Here is a 12,666-nt window from a genome sequence, read left to right on the forward strand (position 1 = left end):
CTTGTAGCTTGTCCTACTCACAGGCTCTTTGGAACACTTGACTTAACTTGGCAGGTTCAGAGGCCTCGGAGGCACAATCTTCTCCTTTGGCTTGACCTTTACAGTGTAGAAAGTTAACTGTCAGGTGGAGTTAGGGGGCAATGTCAGGAGGCTAAACATTTTTGGTTTGAATATCTATTTGCTTGACTCGTCCTGTCAATGCTGCTCGAATAATGTACACAGAATAATTTTTAATAACCTTAAAGGAGAACTCCAGTAAAGAAAGATTTAACTATGTTCAATCCCCACCCATAACCTAAGCTTGTGTGTTATAGGTTTCTCTTACATGAATTGGGTCGTTTGTCTGCAGGACATCCTGACTTACACCCGAAAGCTTCAGAAAATCCTTACTTCCTGGTCCACTCTGTCTCCACTCTTCTATCTTCCCACTCTGGCTAGAGACAGAATTTGCAGGGGTACACCAGCAAAAAAAAAAAAAAATATACACATATACTAGTGGCAGAAAGTACTGGAGATTTTTAATTTACTTCTATTAAGAAATCTTAAGTTTTCCACTACTTATCAGCTGCTGTATGTCCTACAGGAAGTGGTGTATTCTTTCCAGTCTGACACAGTACTCTCTGCTGCCACCTCTGTCCATGTCAGGAACTGTCCAGAGCAGGAGAGGTTTTCTATGGGGATTTGCTTCTGCTCTGGACAGTTCCTAACAGGGACAGAGGTGGCAGCAGAGAGCAGTGTGTCAGACTGGATAGAATACACCTGACTAAATTACAAATTTTTACTAAATTTTACTAAATTACAGATTTTTTTTTTCTGAACTAGCCCTTTATTCCTTTCCCACTGCATTGATTTTAATGTTTTTCAATTCTATCGTTTTCCTCCTAAACTAATATATTTCCAAATATTTTAAATTTTTAATCTTTTCAACACTGAGCCAATTTTCATTTTATCCTCTACACATTTGAAGAGCCATAGCTCTTATTTTCCTTCCAAAGAGCCTATGAGAGCTTGTTTTTTTCCGGGGCAATTGTATTATGGATTTCTATGGAATATGTCACTGACATTCTCAGCCGCAATTTTCCAGGAATGTTCATCATACAAATTGTCTGTTCGTGATTAGGATCTTATGTTATTTTATTGGGTGTTTCTCACATACATTAAAGTCTTTATGTGCCTGGGTAATAATATCAAATCTGTCAACTAGAAATTCTAAAGAAATTATGAGGACATTTCGGCATTCCTCCAAGAGCTTCCGCGAACTGTGGTGTAGGGAAGTCGTCCAAAGGCATCCAACTGCTTCTGACTCCACACATACAATGGGGTCAAAAAAAATTTGGTTATTGTATTCATACTAACCCAGAGAATACAATTATATTGTTATTTTTACTACACAGTTTATAGCAAATTTGTTTTTCTATTATCCCCCATGCAAAAAAAAATTAATATAATCAGTTATAAAGTTACATAAACTCATTAAAATAAAGAAAACTGAGCAATAAGGGGTTAAAGAGGTTTCTCAGGCAAAACTTATGGTTGGCCTATCCTAGGGAAAGGTCATCAATGTGGGATCGGTGACAGTCTGACACACAGCACTCTACACGGAACGATTATCGTTCGAAAAATCCTCAAATCGTTCGGATTTGAACGATAATCATTTCGTGTAATAGCAGGCAACGATTAAACGACCAACAAGAAATCGTTGATCGTTTAATAGGATCCGGACCTATTTTTATTGTTTGATCGTTCGCTCATCGTTCGCACATCGTTCGCACATCGTTCGCACATCGTTCGGTGGAATAAGAATTCACAGCTGAAACGTATGCAATATCGGCGACTAAACGACCGCAAGAACGATCATAAATAACGATCATTGTTTCGTGTACTTGGGCGAACGATTTCGGGTCGTTTGCTTTAGCGGTCGTTTAAGATCGTTTATCGTTAATCGTTAGTTGTCGGAAAATTGCTTGGTGTAATAGTACCCTTACTGATCAGCTGATCAGGTTCTGACCATTGTGTAGCAGCCAAGGTCGGAGCTCAGCTCGCAGCTCAGAACTGCTGTATTTTTCAATTTACCTCAGGAAAAAAGTAATTAAAGAAATCAAAAAGTCACATGTAAAATCGTATTTAAAACTTGGTATCAATAAAATCTTTTTCCCGCAAAAAACAAGCCCTCATTTGGCTATGATAAAATAAAAGTCTTTACTAGAGATGAGCGAACCTAGAGCACACTTGGGTTCATCCTAACCCGAGCGTGCGGTGGCTGAAGAAGGGGCTAAAGAAGTTGGATGCAGCCCTAAGGCTGCCGGGAAAACATGGATACAGGGTTAGGCCATAGGCCGGATCTATGTTTTCCTGGAGTCCCTAGGGCTGCATCCAACTTCTCCAACCACCGCTAATCAAATGCCGCACGCTCGAGGTTCTCTCAGTCTTTACCCCATTGTATATGTGGAGCCAAGGGCAGTTAGATGTCTCTAGATACGACCTCCTTATACCACTCTTCACAGAGGTCCTTGGAGGAATGCCGAGACGTCTTCATACTTTCTGGAGAATTTCTAGCTGACAGCTTAGGCCTTATTACCTGGGTACATAAAGACATTCATGTACATGAGAAACACGCAATAAAAGCCGCCAGACAGGCCCTCTGTATGATGAACATTCCTGGTAAATTGCAGCTGTGAATATCAATGACATGTTCCATAGAAATCCCTGCTACACGTGCTCCCCTGCCCTCCATACCTCTCCGCTTTTCAGGGACGTCGTCACTAAGGAACTGTTTGCTGAACATTTTATATGAGGGCACAAGAACAATGGAGCTGGAGTGCAAGGTCTATGGGGCTGACATTCTTACACCCAGGAGATGCCATTATATACTGAGGGAAGATTTACTGACTGACCAGACTCCATTTCAGGTGCCTTACTTCTTACCTGTCTCGCCCAGGGTTCATGACATTACAAAGAAGGTGTAGGGAATTAGAAAAACATGGCTGCTGTCTTCCTAAAACAATGCTACACCTGTCTGTAGGTTGTATCTGGTATTGCAGCTCATCCCTATTCCCATTAAAGGGGAACTCTGGCAAAAATTATTTATTTTAAATCAACTTGGTCAAAAAGTTAAATAGATCTGTAATATACATTTACTTATAAAATCTCAAGTCTTCCAATACTTATCAACTGATGTATGTCCTGCAGGAAGTGGTGTATTCTTTCCAGTCTGACACAGTGCTCTCTGCTGCCACCTATGTCCATGTCAGGAACTGTCCAGAGCAGGAGAGGTTTTCTTTTTTTGTGTGCACTGAACCTGGAGGCACTGCAATACCAGGTCAATGCCTGGAGAGGACAGAGCAAGCTCTTTTTCCATCTCCCTGTTCTAAAAATCCATTTAATATATGGTCCCTGAATAGAAGACGTATCAGATATTAAACTGATAAGAACAGATACTACATTTGATCTTAGCCAAAAGGCCGAGAAGCGATCAAGAGAGGTTTTCTATGGGGATTTGCTACTGCTCTGGACAGTTCCTGACATGGACACAGGTGGCAGCAGAGAGCAATGTGTGAGACTGGAAAGAATACACCACTGCAGGACATACAGCAGCTAATAAGTATTGGAGAAGTAAATTGAAAATGTATATACATTTCTGACACCAGTTGATTTAAAAGATTTTTATTTTTTTATTTTTTTGCTGGAGTACCCATTTTAAACAAATATATCTATTACATTCAGAGCTCCAGACATGGGCAGATAGCTGATAGGGAAATAAAACTAATGACACCTGTCTCCTAGCTAAAGCCTGTTTTGCTTCTAAGGATAAAAAAGCACTCCTGTCTTTTTTGCCAATATAATTCACAATTGCTGATGCTATTCCTGCAGTGTCATCTGTGTCATCTCAGCTCTGCTGCTGCATCCATACATTTTGTTACTGCATCTGGGTCATGTGATCTCTGATCGGCCACCATGTTGACTTGTAAATTTCACCATCTTCCTTTCAGATCTGCTTTCAATCACATAATGCATCAGCACTCTTTACCAGGGCTTCCCAATCTGTGAGCATACTTTATATACGGCCTCCCCAACCTGTGGGCATACTCTATACCAGGGCTTCCCAACCTGTGGGCATACTCTATATCTGGCCTCTCCAACCTGTGGGCATACTCTATATCTGGCCTCCCCAACCTGCGGGCATACTCTATACCAGGGCTTCCCAACCTGTGGGCATACTCTATACAAGGTCTTCCTAACCTGTGGGTATACTTTATATCTGGCCTCCCAAACCTGCGGGCATACTCTATACCAGGGCTTCCCAACCTGTGAGCACACTCTATACAAGGGCTTTCCAACCTGTGGGCATACTCTATACCAGGGCTTCCCAACCTGTGGGCATACTCTATACCAGGGCTTCCCAACCTGTGGGCATACTCTATACCAGGGCTTCCCAACCTGTGGGCATACTCTATACCAGGGCTTCCCAACCTGTGGGCATACTCTATACCAGGGCTTCCCAACCTGTGGGCATACTCTATACCAGGGCTTCCCAACCTGTGGGCATACTCTATACCAGGGCTTCCCAACCTGTGGGCATACTCTATATCTGGCCTCTCCAACCTGTGGGTATACTTTACATCTGGCCTCCCAAACCTGCGGGCATACTCTATACCAGGGCTTCCCAACCTGTGAGCACACTCTATACAAGGGCTTCCCAACCTGTGGGCATACTCTATACCAGGGCTTTCCAACCTGTGGGCATACTCTATACCAGGGCTTCCCAACCTGTGGGCATATTCTATACCAGGGCTTCCCAACCTGTGGGCATACTCTATACCAGGGCTTCCCAACCTGTGGGCATACTCTATACCAGGGCTTCCCAACCTGTGGGCATACTCTATATCTGGCCTCTCCAACCTGTGGGCATACTCTATATCTGGCCTCCCCAACCTGCGGGCATACTCTATACCAGGGCTTCCCAACCTGTGGGCATACTCTATACAAGGTCTTCCTAACCTGTGGGTATACTTTATATCTGGCCTCCCAAACCTGCGGGCATACTCTATACCAGGGCTTCCCAACCTGTGAGCACACTCTATACAAGGGCTTTCCAACCTGTGGGCATACTCTATACCAGGGCTTCCCAACCTGTGGGCATACTCTATACCAGGGCTTCCCAACCTGTGGGCATACTCTATACCAGGGCTTCCCAACCTGTGGGCATACTCTATACCAGGGCTTCCCAACCTGTGGGCATACTCTATACCAGGGCTTCCCAACCTGTGGGCATACTCTATATCTGGCCTCTCCAACCTGTGGGTATACTTTATATCTGGCCTCCCAAACCTGCGGGCATACTCTATACCAGGGCTTCCCAACCTGTGAGCACACTCTATACAAGGGCTTCCCAACCTGTGGGCATACTCTATACCAGGGCTTCCCAACCTGTGGGCATACTCTATACCAGGGCTTCCCAACCTGTGGGCATACTCTATACCAGGGCTTCCCAACCTGTGGGCATATTCTATACCAGGGCTTCCCAACCTGTGGGCATACTCTATACCAGGGCTTCCCAACCTGTGGGCATACTCTATACCAGGGCTTCTCAAACTGTGGGCATGCTCTATACCAGGTCTTCCCAACCTGTGGGCACACTCTATACAAGGGCTTCCCAACCTGTGGGCATACTCTATACCAGGGCTTCCCAACCTGTGGGCATACTCTATATTAGGGCTTCCCAACCTGTGGGCACACTCTATACAAGGGCTTCCCAACCTGTGGGCACGCTCTATACAAGGGCTTCCCAACCTGTGGGCACACTCTATACAAGGGCTTCCCAACCTGTGGGCACACTCTATACAATGGCTTCCCAACCTGTGGGCATACTCTATACCAGGGCTTCCCAACCTGTGGGCATACTCTATACCAGGGCTTCCCAACTTGTGGGCACATTCTATACAATGGTTTCCCAACCTGTGGGCATACTCTATACCAGGGCTTCCCAACCTGTGGGCATACTCTATACCAGGGCTTCCCAACCTGTGGGCATACTCTATACCAGGGCTTCCCAACCTGTGGGCATACTCTATACCAGGGCTACCCAACCTGTGGGCATACTCTATACCAGGGCTACCCAACCTGTGGGCATACTCTACACCAGGGCTTCCCAACCTGTGGGCATACTCTATACCAGGGCTTCCCAACCTGTGGGCATACTCTATACCAGGGCTTCCCAACCTGTGGGCATACTCTATACCAGGGCTACCCAACCTGTGGGCATACTCTATACCAGGGCTACCCAACCTGTGGGCATACTCTATACCACGGCTACCCAACCTGTGGGCATACTCTATACCAGGGCTACCCAACCTGTGGGCATACTCTACACCAGGCATGATGAGGGTTGTAGCTTTGACGCAGGTGGTGAGCCACAAGTTGGATACCACTGTTTAATATAATTAGTTATCCCTTCTAAAGCATTTACATGTCTTTGTAAAATAAAGCAAAATGTAAAAGAAGAAGTAAAATATAATACTAATAGAGGGCAGGTAAATGTGCTGCTGAGTGCTGGCTCATGCTGCAGTATGTTTTATGGGTTGATGCCTGGGTTTGTATAAGATTAGACATATAGGTCTGCAATTCTCCACAATGGGGGCCTGTCAATTGTCTGGTTTGCAGCTCAGACACATTAAGTGATTGGGACTCAGCTACAAAGCCAGCTCTAACCTGTGCACAAGGGGAGTGCTGTTTCTGGGAGATAATCTATAATCAATGTGTAATCCACTTGATTCTTGACTGTTATTGGCATTCTACTTCCCCAAGCTCCTTTTATTAGGGTTTGTGTTACTTAAAGTGAATGTGTGGCCTAGATTTTCGTTCTTACAGGTTAGAGTCAGATTCTGTGACATGGTGTCTTTTCTAATCTGTTTCTATTTTCCTACTGTGTTTTTTTTTTTTACTTTAGTACATTATTATAGGGTCAGCCATCTTGCCTGAGATGTTTTTAACATTATTTAGAGATATGCTTTACAGCCATCCCCATGGACATAGACACAATAAATTTAGAGAGAACCCTATTTATTTCTATGGAAGCATGCTCTGTAACCTGTGCAGTGGATATTGTAGAGGGGAGCAGTGATTATCACCTATTGTGAATGGCCTGATTCCATCTTATCTATATACAGGGGGTCATCTGTCACTGTACTCCTGTCTGTGATGATAAGGAGGACACTGCTGGAAAGTTATCTGTACCGAACATTTAGCTTAAATATAATAATAATAACAATAATAATAATCATTATATATATATATATATATATATATATATATATATATATTTATTTCAAATCAACTGGTATCAGAAAGTTATATAGATTTGTAAATTACTTCTATATTAAAATCTCAAGTTTTCCACTACTTATCAGATGCTGTATGTCCTGCAGGAAGTGATGTATTCTTTCCAGTGTGACGCAGTGCTCTCTGCTGCCACCTCTCTCTATGTCAGGAACCGAGAGCAGCAGCAAATCCCCATAGAAAACCTCTCCTGCTCTGGACAGATGTGGCAGCAGAGAGCACTGTGTCAGACGGAAGAGAATACACCACTTTCTGCTGGACATACAGCAGTTGATAAGTACTGGAAAACTTGAGATTTAAAAATAGAATTGATTTACAAATCTATGTAACTTTCTTATACCAGTTCATCTACAAGAAAAATACAGTTAGCTGGAGTATCCCTTTAAATAATGAAGGTCCATGGGCAATTGCCCCCTCTGACTAGACCAGTGCTTCTCAATTCCAGTCCTCAGGCCTCACCAACAGGTCATGTTTTGAGGATTTCCTTAGTATTTCACAGGTGATCTAATTATACTCAGTCCATCAGGTATTCTCACAGGTGACCTTTGTATAGGAAATCCTCAAAACATGACCTGTTGGTGAGGCCTGAGGACTGGAATTGAGAAGCACTGGACTAGACAACCAAGAATACATATTCTGCAGTCCAGGTCTCTAGCCTGGTTTTTATATTTATTAGTCCTGTCAGAATCCATTAAGTGTTTCCGCACAAGCTACAATACTTTTTTATTTTTTGTAGCTGTGAGTGCTGATAGATGGCAGAATTATATTCTTGCCGCTTCAGCGCAATCTGTCCATAGAGGGGAAGGAAAGGGGCTGTGGGGCCTGGAGATGATCCCATAGACCTGTGTCTTCTGTCCTGAATGTCTCCTCGCCTCCTGCTCTCACACAACTTGTCAGACACACTCCTGACAACCTAAAAACACTTCATGGGTCAGTGAAGCTGCAGAATACAAAAGCCATTAGAGATGTAAGCAGCGGGCATCCTGCCCAGTGCAGCCAATGAAGCTGCGCTCGGCCCATTTACTGGTGACCTTTGCAGATTCTATTGCCCAGTAATGCTTCATCTTGTGGCGTCTTACAGCAAATGTCACTTATTCTGCTGCACTCGCGGCCGTATATTCTCACTAGGATGTCTGGCCTGACGCGTCCGGCTTCTTACATCAGACCTAATAATCTCCATTGCATTCCATTTACTGACAATGGCTCTTTGTGCTGCCATCACGTATTCCTAGCGTAATTGATACTAGCTGCATAATGCTTCATCTATATACTGAGCAGGTAAGATGGGTAATAACAGGATGGAATCTGAGGTTGTGTAAGTCCGTCTGTAACCCACGCTTTCCCACCAGGTAGTCCGTGTATTTGCCCAGTGACGCTTATACAGGACTATATTTAGGACTGGCGGCCTTCCTGCCTTATAAGAAGCCAAAGGCAGCTTGTGTATAGTGTTAAGTAGGGATGAGCGAACCGGCCGAGGTTCGGGTTCGTATAAAGCTGAACTATCGGCTTCTGATTCCCGCTGTCTGCCCGCTCCGTGAAGAAGGTGGATACAGCCTTGAGGACCGCCTGGAAACCTCGGCCGGTTCGCTCATCCCTAGTGTTAAGCGGAGAGGCCGAACTCTTCAGGTTCGGCAACGTTCTTCGAACCCGAACGCTCGGCATTTGACTCCCCATGGATGCAGAAGTTGGATGCAGCCCTAGGGAGTCCTGAAAAACTTGGATACAGCCTTCCAGGACTCCTAAGGGCGGCATCCAACTTCTGCAGCCATAGGGAGTCAGAAGCAGAGAGTTCGGGTTCGGAGAACATTGCCGAACCTAAACAGTTCAACCTCTCCGCTTGACACTACTAGCGTACACTGAAATTGGAAGAAACCAGGGGAGACATTGACAGGTGACCTGTTGGACAGTGCAATGTAAACCAGAGACTGTGGTGGCCCTTCTACTGTAATGGCCCTATTCCATGGTACGATTATTGTTCGAAAAATAGTTTGATCGTTCGTAATTAAACGATAATCATTTCGTGTAATAGCAGTCAACGATTAAACGACCAGCGAGAAATCGTTGGTCACTTGATAGAATTTGGAGCTATTTTTATAATTGATTGTTTGCAAATCATTCGTGCATCGTTTGGTGTAATAAGACATTGCTTGGTCGGTCGTAGTAGCGATGAACGCAGTCAGTGTCGGACTGGGGTATCTGGGGCCCACCAGAGGAAATGATCCTGGGGGTCCACCAATGAAGAACCAGGAAGAAACAACATGTCAGTCAGTGTTTTTGCAGGTTCTTAAACTGGAGGCCCACCAGAGTATCATCCATTCCTCCGATGAGCCAGTCCGACAATGAACCCAGTAGTGATGACAACCGCAAGAACAATCATAAGTAACGATCATTGTTCTGTATAATTGGGTGAACGATCTCAGGTCATTCGCCACAGCGGTGGTTTGGGATTATTTATCGTTAAAAATTTTTTGTAGAATAGGATCCTAAGTGGGAATGGCCCAAGAGGCACCCAGTGGTCAGAGGGACCAAGATGTGGATAGAGGGTCTCTGGTTCAGGTTGACTTTTGTGCTATAATTGCAAGTTTACACGGAGCGATAATTCGCCTGATCGTACGATTAACGATTTCGAAGCAACAATTTTTTTTAATAACGATCAGCGATTAGACGGAGCGATATATCGTACGGAAAAATCATTTTGCGATTGCTTAATCCTATCTCGCACATAGGTTAAATCAGTGAACAACTGTTTACATGGAACGATCTGCAAATTTTTTGCGAACAACCAACGACGATTTGAGAACATGTTCAAAGATCAAAATGAACGATTTCTCGTTTGTCGCTTGATCGTTCGCTGCGTTTACACGTACAATTATCGTTCCAATTCGATCGTTATCATGCAAATTCGCACGATAATCGTTCCGTGTAAACGCAGCATAAGTTAAAGTGATACTACTTTCCGAGGCCGTACCCTTTACCAAAGACATTATTGGCTGATCACTGGCTGTAATACACAAGGCGATATTAGCCTAATTTGACAGATAAAAGGCCCGTGTAATAGGGTCTTAGGGGGCCTATTAAACAAAGCGATTTTTCAGCGACTACCGATAAGCAATCTCTAACGACCACTTTGGCGAATGGATTGAAATCGGTCACCCAATTACACGGAACGATGATCATTACTTGCGATCATTCTGTCCTCGCTGAACGTTTGTTTCAGAGCTATTACACCTACAAAACCTATGGGAAGGACCCAACGACTTGTTATTACGCCAAATGATTTGTAAACGATCTGCAAATGATCATCAATGATTTTAGGTCTGGGTCTAAACAAGTAATCAATGATTTATCGTTAGTTGTTTAATCAAAATGATTATTATTCAAATTTGAACGATATATCGTTTTTCCAAACAATAATCGTTCCATGTAATAGGGCCCTTAGGGTGTATGGTGGCCTCCCAACCCTCCACTGACCTCATCTCATGAGCACGCTGGATTTTCACTGGCCCACCCAGAGTTCATCTAGCACTAGATATAGGGTATGTTCATACTGAGTAAAACAGACGGAATCTTGCCTGTCTCAATGTGCCATAGCCCGTCTATGGAAGAGCGCACACTCCTCCACAGCCGCCGCTCTCCGCTCAAAGAAGGATGTGTGTATGGTTGCTGGGTGATTGGCGACAAGCGCTCACTCCTGTGCATTGCTACACCTGAAGTCTACACCTGTGCTTGGCTCACTTGAAGGGTATCCCTGTCCCAAATGGCTTCTGCTGGGTCTCTCTGTGTTTCCTAATTGCTTCATTCCTCGGTTTGGCCGTGAATGACCCAGAGCTGACAGCGGTGTTATTGGAGCGATTGCTGTGTCTATCGTTTGCACAACTCGTCCAGGTGAGCGTACACTTGTTCACCTTATCCTCGCTTCTCTCCTTTCTCTCACCCCTTAAAGCGACTCACAATCTGACCCCCCAAACCACTTGTACCTTCAGATAGCTGCTTTTAATCCAAGATCTGTCCTAGGGTCCGTTCGGCAGTTATTGTCATAAAAACAACTTTTAATCCTGCAGCGCTGTGTCTATCGGCCAGGGCTTACATTTGTATATGCATTAGGCTGGCACAACCTCTCTGTCCTTCCTCCCCACCCTCCTCATCATTAGGAATGCTCCAGGCAGATTGCTTCCTATTCCCCACCTGTGTGCACAATGAACATGGGCTGGATCGTTAATACACCTGTGCAAAGCTCAAACAGCAGTAAATGTTCCTGGATCCTTCCTAATGATGAGGAGGGTGGGGAGGAAGGACAGAGAGGTTGTGCCAGCCTAATGCATATACAAATGTAATCCAGCGCTGCAGGATTAAAAGTTGTTTTTAGGACAATAACTGCATCCCCTGCCGAACGGACCCCAGGACAGATCTTGGATTAAAAGCAACTATCTGAAGGTACAAGTGGTTTGGGGGGGACAGATTGTGGGTACAGAGTTGCTTTAAACATGACAGAAGAGGATACTCAAAGACGACATCGTGGATTTCTTGATTTTAGATCGAAAAGCTCTTCAAGAATGGCACTTGCGTACATACCACAAGTCTGACATATTCCCATCTCCAGAGATGACAGCCTGGTATGACAGCATAATGCATCCTTCACAATGGGCACGTCTGTAAACCCTCTTGCAATTAACTTGCCTTGTTCTTTACAAGAGAGCTGAGAAGGAAACATAAATCTTTACTACAGAAGAGGCCTTAAAACTACAAATGCTCCTCTCCTGGTATAATTACACAAAATAACCCGGCAATTATCTACAAGACGAGGGTTGTAGCTGAGCCCTCCTCACCCACATACATGCTATTATACAGAGCTGCTGCAGTAGTAATGTTCCCACTAAGTGCGGCCATGATGGCTGGGATGGGTTACTTAATGGAGAGAAGAGCAGAATGATTATTAATGAGAATTGATCTGGAGATTGTTTTGTGTGATTAACATTTGTCTCTCGCACACATAGACCTGTCAGGCGTTCTCCTCGATATGGTCTGGGATGTTTCCAGCTTCCATAGCCACAATGCAGTACTATAGCCACCATACCAGTGCCTAATGGACCCAGCTTGGGGCTGTTGTATTCTTCTGTGGTGTTGGTCATTGGAGAATGGAATTGAGAAAATTTGCCGAACTGTTCCAACGTTTTCCAAACCCCAGCGCTCTGCATTTGACTATCAATGCCGGGAGAAGTTGGATGCTGTATAGTTTGGCAAGTTTGCTCAACACTAATGGAGACCAATAAAGCTGGGTCACTAGACTAAGGGTCCTTTTACAATCGCAAATAAGGGCCGCTTGTTTGCAGT

The 12,666-nt window shown here is 44.4% G+C and overlaps 1 non-coding gene across 1 annotated transcript; it reads right to left on the reverse strand.

Annotated features, from left to right (window-relative positions):
* Positions 1-3,282: 3,282 nt before the first annotated feature.
* On the reverse strand, positions 3,283-3,473 carry LOC138796180 (U2 spliceosomal RNA). The gene has a single exon (XR_011363767.1). It is a non-coding gene; the product is annotated as a U2 spliceosomal RNA (small nuclear RNA).
* Positions 3,474-12,666: the final 9,193 nt, after the last annotated feature.

This window comes from Dendropsophus ebraccatus, chromosome 6 (assembly GCF_027789765.1).
Source record: "Dendropsophus ebraccatus isolate aDenEbr1 chromosome 6, aDenEbr1.pat, whole genome shotgun sequence".
Taxonomy (NCBI): Eukaryota; Metazoa; Chordata; class Amphibia; order Anura; family Hylidae; genus Dendropsophus; species Dendropsophus ebraccatus.